This window comes from Hevea brasiliensis, chromosome 8, assembly GCF_030052815.1.
Source record: "Hevea brasiliensis isolate MT/VB/25A 57/8 chromosome 8, ASM3005281v1, whole genome shotgun sequence".
Lineage (NCBI taxonomy): Eukaryota > Viridiplantae > Streptophyta > Magnoliopsida > Malpighiales > Euphorbiaceae > Hevea > Hevea brasiliensis.
In genome coordinates, this window is record NC_079500.1 from 76,199,097 (window position 1) to 76,211,262 (window position 12,166).

Consider the following 12,166-nt stretch of genomic DNA (forward strand, 5'->3'; position numbering starts at 1 on the left):
CATCATTCAGGCCAGGAAGCTACTTGGGAACGAAAGGAGGATAAGAGGAAGTAACACCCACAGTTGTTCAGAGACTGAAACCAGGTAAAATTTTTAGACGAAATTTATTTTAAGGGGGGGGGGGGGGGGAGAGAATTGTAACACCCCTACATTAAGTAGTGCGTTATACTATTTTGGTGACTGGTGTCCGTCCGAACAGTCAGTATGTCGAGAATTATACTTAAATATTAGTGAAAAGACATAAAATGATGAAATACATGATAAGAAAATACAGGAAAAATAGAAGAAAAATAAGAGCAATGAAATGTAATTAGGTTAAACGAGCCAGAAACGTGGTGATGGGTGACTGCATCGGGAAGTTACAGTGAGGACCGTTGACTAGCCCTGGACAGCGGGGAACCCTGGGAAATATTTTTGGGACATAATTAATCATCTATTAAGGTATAAATGACATTAAAAATGTCAAAGAAAATTAATGAATTAATACAAAGAAAAATGAAAAATCAAGAAATCAATAAAAATCGGTGTTACCGAAAAATCAGGAATACAACCCGAGGAGGGGCATTTTGGTCAATTGACAACTAGAGTTGACTTTTGATCTAAATGTCCATGAAAAATAAGTAGTGTTAAATTTTGAAAATGCTATGGAAAATTAGAAATCATATATGATGCATAATTAAGAAAAATTAAGGGGTAAAACTTTGGATAATTAAAAGTTTAATTATATTAATATTTCTTTAAGTTGTGGAGATTTATGGGCCATATAAAAGCATAAGAAAACAAGATTCTCCACTATCTTCTGCATTCACTTTCTTCTTCCTCGAAAACTCACTTTGGCCGCCCCATCTACATACTCCAATCTCCATGATCAAGCCATAGTTCTTGCAAGTTGTCTTCATTAAAATTAGCCCCCACCTTACAAGGAAGAAGTTGATAGTAATTTCAAGAGGAATAGGTGAAGTTTTGATCAAGCTTCAAAAGAGGTAAGTGCTCATTTTTCTTACTTGCTTCATTAAAGTTTTAATTGAGGTTATGGGGAGTTAGAATATGGAAAATTTTGAAGAATTTGATGAGTGTTGACAAAGCCCCAAATTCGGCAGCCATGGATATTGAAGAAGGTTGAGTTGTTTTTACATGAATTTGATGGGTAATGAAGTTGATTAGAGTGTTTAAATGTATAAGAGTTTGATTACCATGTGGATAGTTTGAATTGTGAGGTTGTGAATTGAAAATGAAAGCTTAATGTATATGTGTAAATTGGGCAGCCTTGATGTGCTTAGAAAGACCTTAATTTCATGTATATTTAATGTTGATTTAAGAATAATGGGATGTATTTTATTGATCTTGGTTAGTTGGATTAGGTTTGAGCAATTGAATTGTTGCTAGACATGGATTTGATCAATTGAGTATGATGGAGAATTACTTGAGTTGAATTTATATTTGGAAATTGATTAAACTGCTAAATATTTGATCACATATATTGTGGCTGGATATTGGTTGTATTAGATTGATATTGGACAAATGACCTAAGTATAAAGTGCATAATATCCATCAGAATTGCCAAAATTTGCAATGCAAAGTGTGTTAGTAAAAACAGTGTATATTTTTTATTCTAAATTGAAATGTGTGACCCCAATTGGTATAAGGCCAATTGAAGGTGAAATATAACTTATAGTAGACCAATTTTCATGCATAGGTCATGCCTAAATTCTACCTAGAAGTAACCTAAAAAAATGACCAAATCCGGAATTGCCTAACATGTGAACCCAGATTTTTGACCATATTAACAGTAGTCACTAAAATGACTATAACTCACTCAAAACAGGTCCAAATGACCTGAAATTTATATCAATGGAAAGCCTAGATATAGGGCTAAAACTTTGGTTAAGACCACCAAGCCCAGAAATGCCATTAAGCAAGTCAACATGACTGCCCAAGTTGGGTTACAAAAATTGGCCGAATTGACTTTGACCTAAAAATGACCTAATTGTGCAATGTAAGTGCAACTTGACCAGCCATAGTAAAATAATCATAATTTGGTCCATAGAACTCCAAATGACATGAGATTAGTGCAAAATTTCAATAAGACATAAAGCTACATTATTGGTAATTTGACCAAAACCCAGAAATAAAGGGAAATAGGTCAATTAGCTAGGTCAAGGTAGCATAACAAATTTAAAAAATTGCAATAAAATGCAAAGTCTAGAAAATGCCATTTTAAGCCTATGTAAGGATATAATTAAATAAATGCAATAAATTGTTGGAATTATTGTGATATGTGATGGTGAAACACTGTAAATTGTGTGTTTCAGTTGAAAAGGGACATTGAGAAGTATAAGGAACATTGAGTTAATGCCTAGAGGCGACTCAAATAAGGTATGTGCACAATAACTCTAAATTATTATTTTCACCTTGAAAAATTGATTTATTCCGTATTGTAAATGTATTGTGTTAATTATGAATTCTAAGAACTATTGTCTTGCCACTTTGTGCTTGTAAGTTGGACTTTGGAAATTGATTGGACTTTTCATGTAATAATTGAATAAATTGTTTTAAATTGATTTCGGATTCACACTTAGCATGACAGTACCACATTATTCCTCCTCCATGTATGGGGTTGAGATTGATTATTTTCCTCCTTCTCTGGCTTACCAGTTGAGGTCGAGATCGGATGAGTACTCATTAGCTAGCTAGCAGGTTGTAGTTTGCTTTGTCATGGTGTACAACACGGCATTGATAAAAAATTTTGTGTCATGACCTAAGATGTGTATGGATTGGCAATACTATGTTTATTATATTATTTGACAAAGTTGTATTATAAATGTGATTTGAAAATTGTGAAATATAAGTGCGAAATGTTTGAATTATGATTTATCAGTAAATATTTTATATTCAGCATTTTAAATTTTATTGCACACCACTGAGTAAATTATACTTTGTGATAACTTATTTTGCTGTCGCAAATAAAGGAAAAGAGAAAGCAGCAGAGTGAGCTGCTATTGAGATAGAGCACTCCGCTAAATTTTGTACGGATATTATTTTATACCCAATGTATTTATTTTGATGTAAATATTATAGTGTCATATGTATTAATGTAAAATTGAGCAGTTGTATAGTAAATTTGTAATAGTATTATTTTTGGATTTTATGTTTGTAAATTTAAATTGTGTGTGTAATTTAAGTATTTTTAATGCAACAAGTATAAGTTTTATTTAATTATCTTGAAAAAATGTTGTGATGAGAATTTTGAATTGAAATTGTGATTGGTTGTGTTGATTTGAGTTGTATTGGAGGTTGTGAGTTATGAAAATCATTTGGAAGTGCTTTTTTACAGGGTTTTGAAGAACTGTTTTCTTAAAATACAGACGGCACTCTGCCGAAATTTTTACAAAATTTACAAAAAAATAAAAGTTGTCAAAAATTCTATCTAATGTTTAAACTTCAAATAAAAGTTTTTGATTCCTACCAAAAGTCCTTACCACCTTCAAAAAGAAATAAAATTGTTTTAAAATCCCTTGTAGTGTATTTAATGGATTATCGGTAGGCGAAGTTCGATAATTCATTAGGTATACTACGGGATCATGTTATGCCTTACAAAGGAGTAAGGTGTGATAGATTTTGATTCAAGTCCTTAAAACAAAGTTTTAAATCTTTGTCTTAGGTTTCCAAATTAATTTGATTCACTTCAATTTGAGTTTTCTAGAAAAAGTTATAACCTGTTAATTATCCAGAGGTCATAAGGCAATTGTGCTGGATTGCAGGAATTCCAACATTGTCATTTTTAACTTGTTCTAACAATTCTCCTAAGTTGCCTTAAGATCTGGATTCTAGTCAAAACACAAAAATTGTAGTTCTATGTCTTATGAGAAATTTGGGCTTTGGAATTACTGCATTTGCAGTTTTGTAGCTTAATTTATGATATTTTTGCCAAAATTGATAGGATGCTTAAATACTCACAATTTTCAGATTTGGTTCAGGATTAGGGCAGATTTGCCAGACTAATTTTGCCTAGTAATTTAATTAAGTTAGGTTCATAATTTGGCTTTAAGTTCCCTATATGAATTGTTCTCCTATATCTCAGGTTTCCATAAGTTCAAGAATCAGCCAAATTGGAGTCTCCTAGAGTGAGTTATGGATAATTGACTAAGTACTGTTCATTTGGTCATTCTGCCTAGGTCCAGAATTGCTATTTCAGATTCAAGGCTTAATTCGGGTAACTTATAGTCATTTTCTATGTAGGCTCTCCTCATAAAAATCATAGCATTATGTCTTAGGCTTTATCTTTAATTGGTTTCACATCAATTGGAGCTATGTAGCTCAAGTTATGAGCATTCAAACTTGCTGGACTCAAGTGTTCAGAATTTTAGCACTATGGTTCCACCACACTTCCCTTAATTACTTCCACCAATCATATCACACCTTACCCTTCTGTAAGGCATAACATGATCCTGTAATATACCTAATGAATCACCGAACTTCACCTATCGACAACCCATTAAGTACACTATAAGGGATTTTAAAATAAATTTCTATTTATTTTAAAGTGTAAGGTAATATTACATGATTATTAAAAGCCTTAATTGGAGTTTGTGTCATGAGTAAAAATTTTAATTTAATTCAGTATCACAAAAATTTTACAAAAATTTTGACAGAGTACCGGCTGTAATTTGAGAAAACAATTCTTCAAAACCTGTTAAAAATACTCTCAATATTTTTCAACATCCACCACTCCATTTAAATCAACAATCCAAACTCAATCAACACAATTGCCATATATTTTCAATAAACCTCAATATTATTTAATTCAACCTCATTTATATACAAAAGTCTCAATTTACAAGAAAGAAAACAGAAATAATATTAATACAAATTTTATTGTACAACTGCTCAATAAATTCTACAAATACATATGAATAAAAATTTTACATTAAAAAATTTTACAAGGGTATAAAATATTATACCCATACAAGATCCAAAAATATATCTTCATTGCAGCCAAAAGTAGCTCACTCTGCTGCTTTATCTACATCTTTGCCTACGATAGCATAAGAAAGCTATCGCTGAGTATTACACTCAATGGTACACAACTAAACTTTAAAAACTCATTTATAAAGCACATCATTTATATATATATATATATATATATATATATATATATATATCAAAACATAACAAAGCAGAATTTTCAAAATTTCAAGTCAACAAGATTTATCTATTTCAAACCATATTTCACAAATCACAAAGTAAGGGCATTGCCAAGAACACACAGTCTAGACTATCATATAAAATTTCACGATCAATGCCATGTTGTACACCATGACAAAGCAAATCACCTCACTAACCGTTATTAATAAGGGAAGGGCTGGTTAGCTAATGAGTACTCATATAGTCTTATGCCACTAACCGTTATTAATGGGAGACATAAGTAATTTTAATTATCAAACCCCAAATAGCCGTTACTACTGGGGAGTTTCAAACGGGACTGTCATGTTAACTATGGTTTAAAAACAATTTCATAAAATTTCCATTCAAATAATTGCATTTCAACTCACATAGCACATTTCATTCAATGAAATTCCCCTTATAAGTTTGGCAACACATAATTTATAAAACTTAAAGAAAAATCATAATTGCATCCAAATAGTTTATAATCACAATTTATTCAACTCATTTATAAAATTAAAATCAATTGAGAAGCTTAGTTGTATACAAACCTCCTTTGCTGGCTTTAATTCAATCCCCTCTACTTCCTTCCTTGGAATGCTCTTTTTCCACTGAAACACAAAATTAAAGTGTTTCAATACCTATCCAAATTATTTCTAATAATAGTTTTAACAATTGAACTTTGCATTTTCAATTTACTTATATAGTCCCACAAGTTGAGTTCTTTGTATTTTTGTTATGGTAGTTACTATTCATTTGACTAGTTATGTAAAATATTGACTTTTTCATATTTAATAGGTATACCAAATCTAAATTCATGGTCCTACCACATTTTGGGTTTTACATTTGTTGGCATTAGTTGCCAAATTTAATTCAAAGTTTCCTAAGAGAAATTACAAATTTTTAGTTTTTGTCTCTAAGGTTTACTGTTCCATTGGACCAATCTACAATGAAAATTTAGCTAAACTTTCTTATCAAAATTGTTTCTTAATGTGTCTAGTTTAATTCTCTTTTTGAATCACTCTATTTGGAGTTTTGTAGCTCAAGTTATGGCATTTTTACCATAACTGGTCAAATTGGTCAAATTCTAGAATTCTGGGCAACTTTTTTGTTCCGGCAGTTTTGATAACCTAACTTTGGTTAGCAATTTGAATGTGTTATGGTCAGAATTTGGGTTTGTGTTCTTCATGAAAGTTTTTCCACTATGTCTAAGCTTTCCAATGGTTGAAAATCAGGTCATTTGGACCTTTTTACTCCAAGTTATGACCATTTGGACATGTACTATTCATTTGGTCAATTTTGCCCAGTAACAAGGTACTAATTCTGAATTCAAGCAAACTTTAGGTCAACTTGGAGTCAGTTTAGGGCAAGGTTTCCGCATGAAAAATGTTGCATTATGACTCTATTTTCATCTCCAATAGGCCTCACACCAATTGGAGCAACAGAATTCAACTTATAGCCTTTTAAGTGGACAAAGGTCAAGCTGCCAGAATTCAACAATTTGACAACCACAATTTATTTCAATTCAATTCATCAATTCACACTCCATAACACACTAGTGGACCAAATTAAACATCAACAATACCAATTGATCATTAATTCTCAAAAATCCCGAATTTTCAATCAAAACCCTAATTGCCAAGAACCCTAATTTCCAATTGCTTATTTCATGCAAATTCAAGCATACCAATTACATCAACTTACTCACCTACGCTTGCCTATTGATGGTTACCGATTCTACAAAAAATTAACTAAAATTACCAGTAATGAAATATTTTCTGAATGAATGCAATAAGTGGTAATCCAGGTCGAACCCTAGAGACTAAATTACTAAATTTCATGAACTTGTGTAATAGAAAAAGAACAAAGGTTGGAGGGGGGTTGTGACAGTAAATCAGAAGAAATCAAGTTCAGAAATTAAAGAACTAAATTTAGGTATAAAACTCTCAATTTAAACAAACTTCAGTCCAAGATAATTCGCATTCCAATGCATGACTCGATCATAAACAAAAGAAATACAATTATTTCTTATTGAATACTTAACGTAGATTTACCAAACAATGAGGTAAAACCCCTAACTTCCCTATACTCATTAATTCAAGCCCAGCACTCTTGTTGACTCTAATTATTAACTGAATTGGTATTAAGCAATCCTCATCAAATTAATAACTACTTTAAGAACAGGAAGTAGTTAATATTGAACAATGACTTATAAAGCATAAATCATTTAATTCACCTTATTGTTTCCTTAGGTTATTATCGAAAACTTGGATCATAATCAATAAAACTTAATTGCTACTCACATTCAAACTTACACAACAATTACGGATTATGAAGATGAATTAGCAATTGATCACATCAAACAATTAACTAATAGGCTTTTTTAGCAAATCATTCAATAGATCAAAAACAATAAAATCAAGAAATAATAGATAGTCAAAAAGGAATAATTTAAATTAAAAACCCGATCTCACAAATCATACATAAGAGCTAGAATCCCTTGAAATGAATTTAGAAACTTAGCCGCTCATGTCCATGGCTTACAAAAGAAAAATAAAATGGATAAATCTAAAACTATGGACGTGAATGGAGAATGAAAGTGCAATGAAGCTGTTGAAGGTCTGAATGAATGTGTCTCTACTGTTGTCAAAGATGATCATTATAATAAAAAACCTAATCCCAAAGATAAGAACCAAACTTGGAAACTTTTTGAAATTCAAAAAGACAGATTCTCTGCTATGCAATTACGGCTAATTTTCAGCCACTTTCCTTATGATTTTGTCTCTGACTTCTTCAGGAAAGTTATAGCCCTACTTCTTAGCTTTCCAACGAGTACTCATTTATCCAAATTGGAGGTCTAGAGCCCAAGTTATGAGCCAAAAACCGAAACTGGTTTTAACAAAGTATCCAGCCTATAAATTTGACTTCACTGCCATTTTTAACCACCAAAATGATGTAGTCTTGTCTTCAGCCCCTCATAGAAATTGTAGAGGTGGTTCTTAAGGTTCAATTGGGCCTAGGTTTGCTTCATTTGAACATCTAGAGCTCCTGATATAAAATAATTCCCAAAACTAGTTGTGACACAAGTGTGGGCTTTTGTAATAGATCCATAGCTAATTTTGACAACCTTGGAGACTGATTTGGGCTTTGGTCCCTCTTTGTTATTTGTAGTGTTCTGACTTACCTTTTCAATGAATTAAACAGCATTGGATTTGGAGACCCACAACTTTAGAAATATCTAAAAAATACAGCAAAGGTCAAATTAATGCAAATACTGAAAATTTCTCCATTTAACACAATTATTCCAACAACTCTCTAAAAACATGTCTGTCACACCCTACCCCTCCGTAAGTCATGACATGATCCCATAGTATACCTAATGAATTACTAAACTTCATCTACTAATAACCCATTAAATACATTACAAGGGATTTTAAAACAATTTTCGTGAAATTTAAATCATCGATTAAAATATGGTGTTATAAAATTTTTTTCAAAATGTCGACAAAGTGCCGGCTGTGTTTTGAGAAAATAGTTCTTCAAACCTGAAAAGGAAAACACTCCCAACATATTTCTACAATTTTAGTTTATAACTACTCAAGACCAAGTATAATATATACATACAGTGCAAATACATTACAGCAAAAACTACAAAATATGGTATACTCAATATACCCGGTGAAATCTCAAAATGTAATACAAGCAGCCTACTCTGTTGCTCTATCCGTCTGTCTACCTGCGACAGCAATGAAAAAGCTATCGCTGGGTAAAATTTACTCAGTGGTGCACAATAACAATTTAAAATGTGGTATGTAAAACTTTTATTGACAATTTACGATCCAAACAATTAACAGTTTTTCAAAGCTCATATAACACAAATTTGATCAAACAATTGAATAACACAGTGTTATCAATCAATAACACAAATTAGGTCATGACACAAATTTTCCGAACATGCCATGTGTATATCACGACAAGGCACACTCACCCCACTAATTGAAATCAATGAGGGAGGAAGCTAGCTAGATAATGAGTACTCATCCATACTCACCTCAGACTGACAAGTCAAAGAGGGAGGAATATAATCACACTCACCCCATAAATGGAGGAGGAAAATAGTCACACTCACCCCATAAATGGAGGAGGAAAATAGTCACACTCACCCCAATAATGGAGGAGGAAAGTATTAATATTGTCATGCCAAGTGTGAATCAAAAAAATTACAAATCACAATATTTAAATATTTCATATAAACCACAAATCATATTTTATCTCAAAATTTCCATTTGCAAAGTAGGCAACACAATAATTTCCACATAAGATTCCCAAAGCCAAAGTAATAAAAAATTATTCATAACTCAATTCTCCAAATAAATTTTCTAGTAAAAGCAGTGAATATAAAAATATTGTACACAAACACAATTTAAAACTATAATGTTCAATTAAATTTTTAAGTAGAAAATGAGAAATCAAAATTATTGTGCACAAACCTCGGATATATGCCTCTTGGCCCTGACTCAGTGTTCCTTATGCTTCTCAATATCCTTTTCAACTGAAACACACAATTTAAAGTGTTTCAGTACTCAATGAATTTGTTTCTAACAATAAAATCCAATATTTAAATTTTCTTAGTACTATTCCCTTCAATTCATTTCATTAGTCAACCTATAATGTTGATCCTTGATGCACTCTAAGTGAGTCAATTCTAATGTTAATAATATATCACATTTTATAGCCCTTAAGTGTTGGTATATGTTACCAATTTCATTTCCAAGTGTATTACATTTTATTGTAATTTATTGGATTTTCATGTACTATTTTGACCTAGCCGGACGACCTAGTTCCCTTGATTTTTGAGTTCCGGTCCAAACTACAAACTTGTAGGTCTATGTCTTATTGCACGCGGGGCAAAATTTTAGGTCATTCTGAGTTGTGTAGACCAAGTTATGGTCAATTTACCAATGCTGGACAGAATGCACCAAAATGGTAACTTTAGGTCATTTTTAGGTCACTTTTGGTTCGGCCAGTTTTTGTACCTGAACTTGTGCAAGCTATTTGGCTTGGTTCTGGCCATTTCTGGGCTTTGGTGTCTTCATAAGTATGTCTAAACTATTCATGGTAAAAATTTCAGGTCATTTCGACCTATTTTGAGTAAGTTATGGTCAAAACACTAACTGTTGCTCAAATGGTCAATTTTCAGGCTTTCAAGTCACTAATCCGGATTTGGTCATTTTTCAAGTCACCTTCTAGGCAGAATTTAGGTAACATTTCTACACAAAAGTTGGCCTATTTGGTGTCTAGTTTCACCCTCCATTGGCCTCATACCAATTGGGTTCACAGTTTGGCACTTATGACCTAATTTAGGTACTGCCATCAATACATAACCTGCAAAAAACACTTACACTTCTAATTTGATATTCCTTCTCCTCCTCATTACTTCAATATTCAATCAATGGCACTTCCATATATATATTGTACACAATTCCAGCAAGTATATTGGGCAGAGAACTAAAGTGCTCAATGCACACAATTCACCATTCAAGCTCAATAATCACTTCCACCAAAATTGAACATATCTCAATATCAATATTACACATACACTTCAATATACTCATACTTTAATATCACTTACACATGCTGCCCACAATTTAACACTATCATATTTCATTAATAAACTTCATATTCACACACAAATTCATGATATTATAGGCTGCCAAACATGGTAGTTTGCCAAAGCATCAAGGTCCCATTTCAAACCCTTAATTCAAGCATTAACATGCACATACTTAGACATTAACCTACTACAACTTTTATTTGAGTTAATCAACCTTAATTCCCATCCAATACATATAAGAATAAGTCACTAACCATGCATTTTCATGGATGCCAAAACTAAGGTTCACCAATACTCATCATTTCCTCAATTTTTCTTAGCAATTCAACTTACCCAAAACTCAACACAAGGATTAGTGAAGGTAAATGGAAAGATTAAGCACTAACCTCAACTTGAGCTTGACAAATCCTAGAAATTTCCTCTCCTTTTTGCTGCCTATAGGTTGTCCATGGTGTAAGGATCATTTTTTATGAAGGAAGCTTGAAGAAATAATGGCTTGATCATGGAGAACTTTAGCTCATGCATGAAACGGCCATGGTGAATTTGGGAGGATTTCATTTCGGCCATGCATAAATGCTTGACGAAAATGAGATGGTTTAGTGGAACAATCTGTCCCAATTACTTATATAGGTGGCTCAAGATGAGAGTTAGTGGAGCACTTAGGAATAATTTAATAGTTATTTATTTAAAGTTTTCAATTTTTGCAATTTGGCCACCACACTTTCACTATTTACATAATGTATCTCCTTTTAATTTTTCATGACATTTTCAAAGTGTAATATCATTTATGTTTAATGGAAATTTAGGTCAAAAGACAACTCGGGATGTCAAATGACCACAATGCCCCTATTCAGGTTGCATTCCTGATTTTTCGATAATACCGAGTTTTGTCGTTTTCTCGATTTCTTGTTTTTCTTTGTACTAATTAATTAATTTTTCTTTGATATTTCTAATGACATTTATACTTCAATAGATATTCATTTAAGTCTTAAAAATATTTTCGAGGGTTCTGCACAATCCAGGGCTAGTCAACGGTCCACGCCGCAACTTTTCGATGCGGTCACCCATCGTTATGGTTTTCTGCTCGTTTAACTTGGTTTCATTTCATTGTTATTATTTTTTCTTTGTTTTTCTTGTATTTTATTTTCTTGTATTTCATTATTTTATGTCTCCTCACTAACTTTTAAATGTAGTTCTAGGCATTCTAGTTGTCCGGACCGACACTAATCACCGGAACAGTAGAACGCACTACTGAACATATGGGTGTTACAATGTCTAATTGATAATTATACTTTAATCAACTGAATTACTCATAAAAATACACTAGAAACACTAAATGTGATGGGAGTAAAATTAATAAATTATGCACTTATCACCTATACCTTTAAT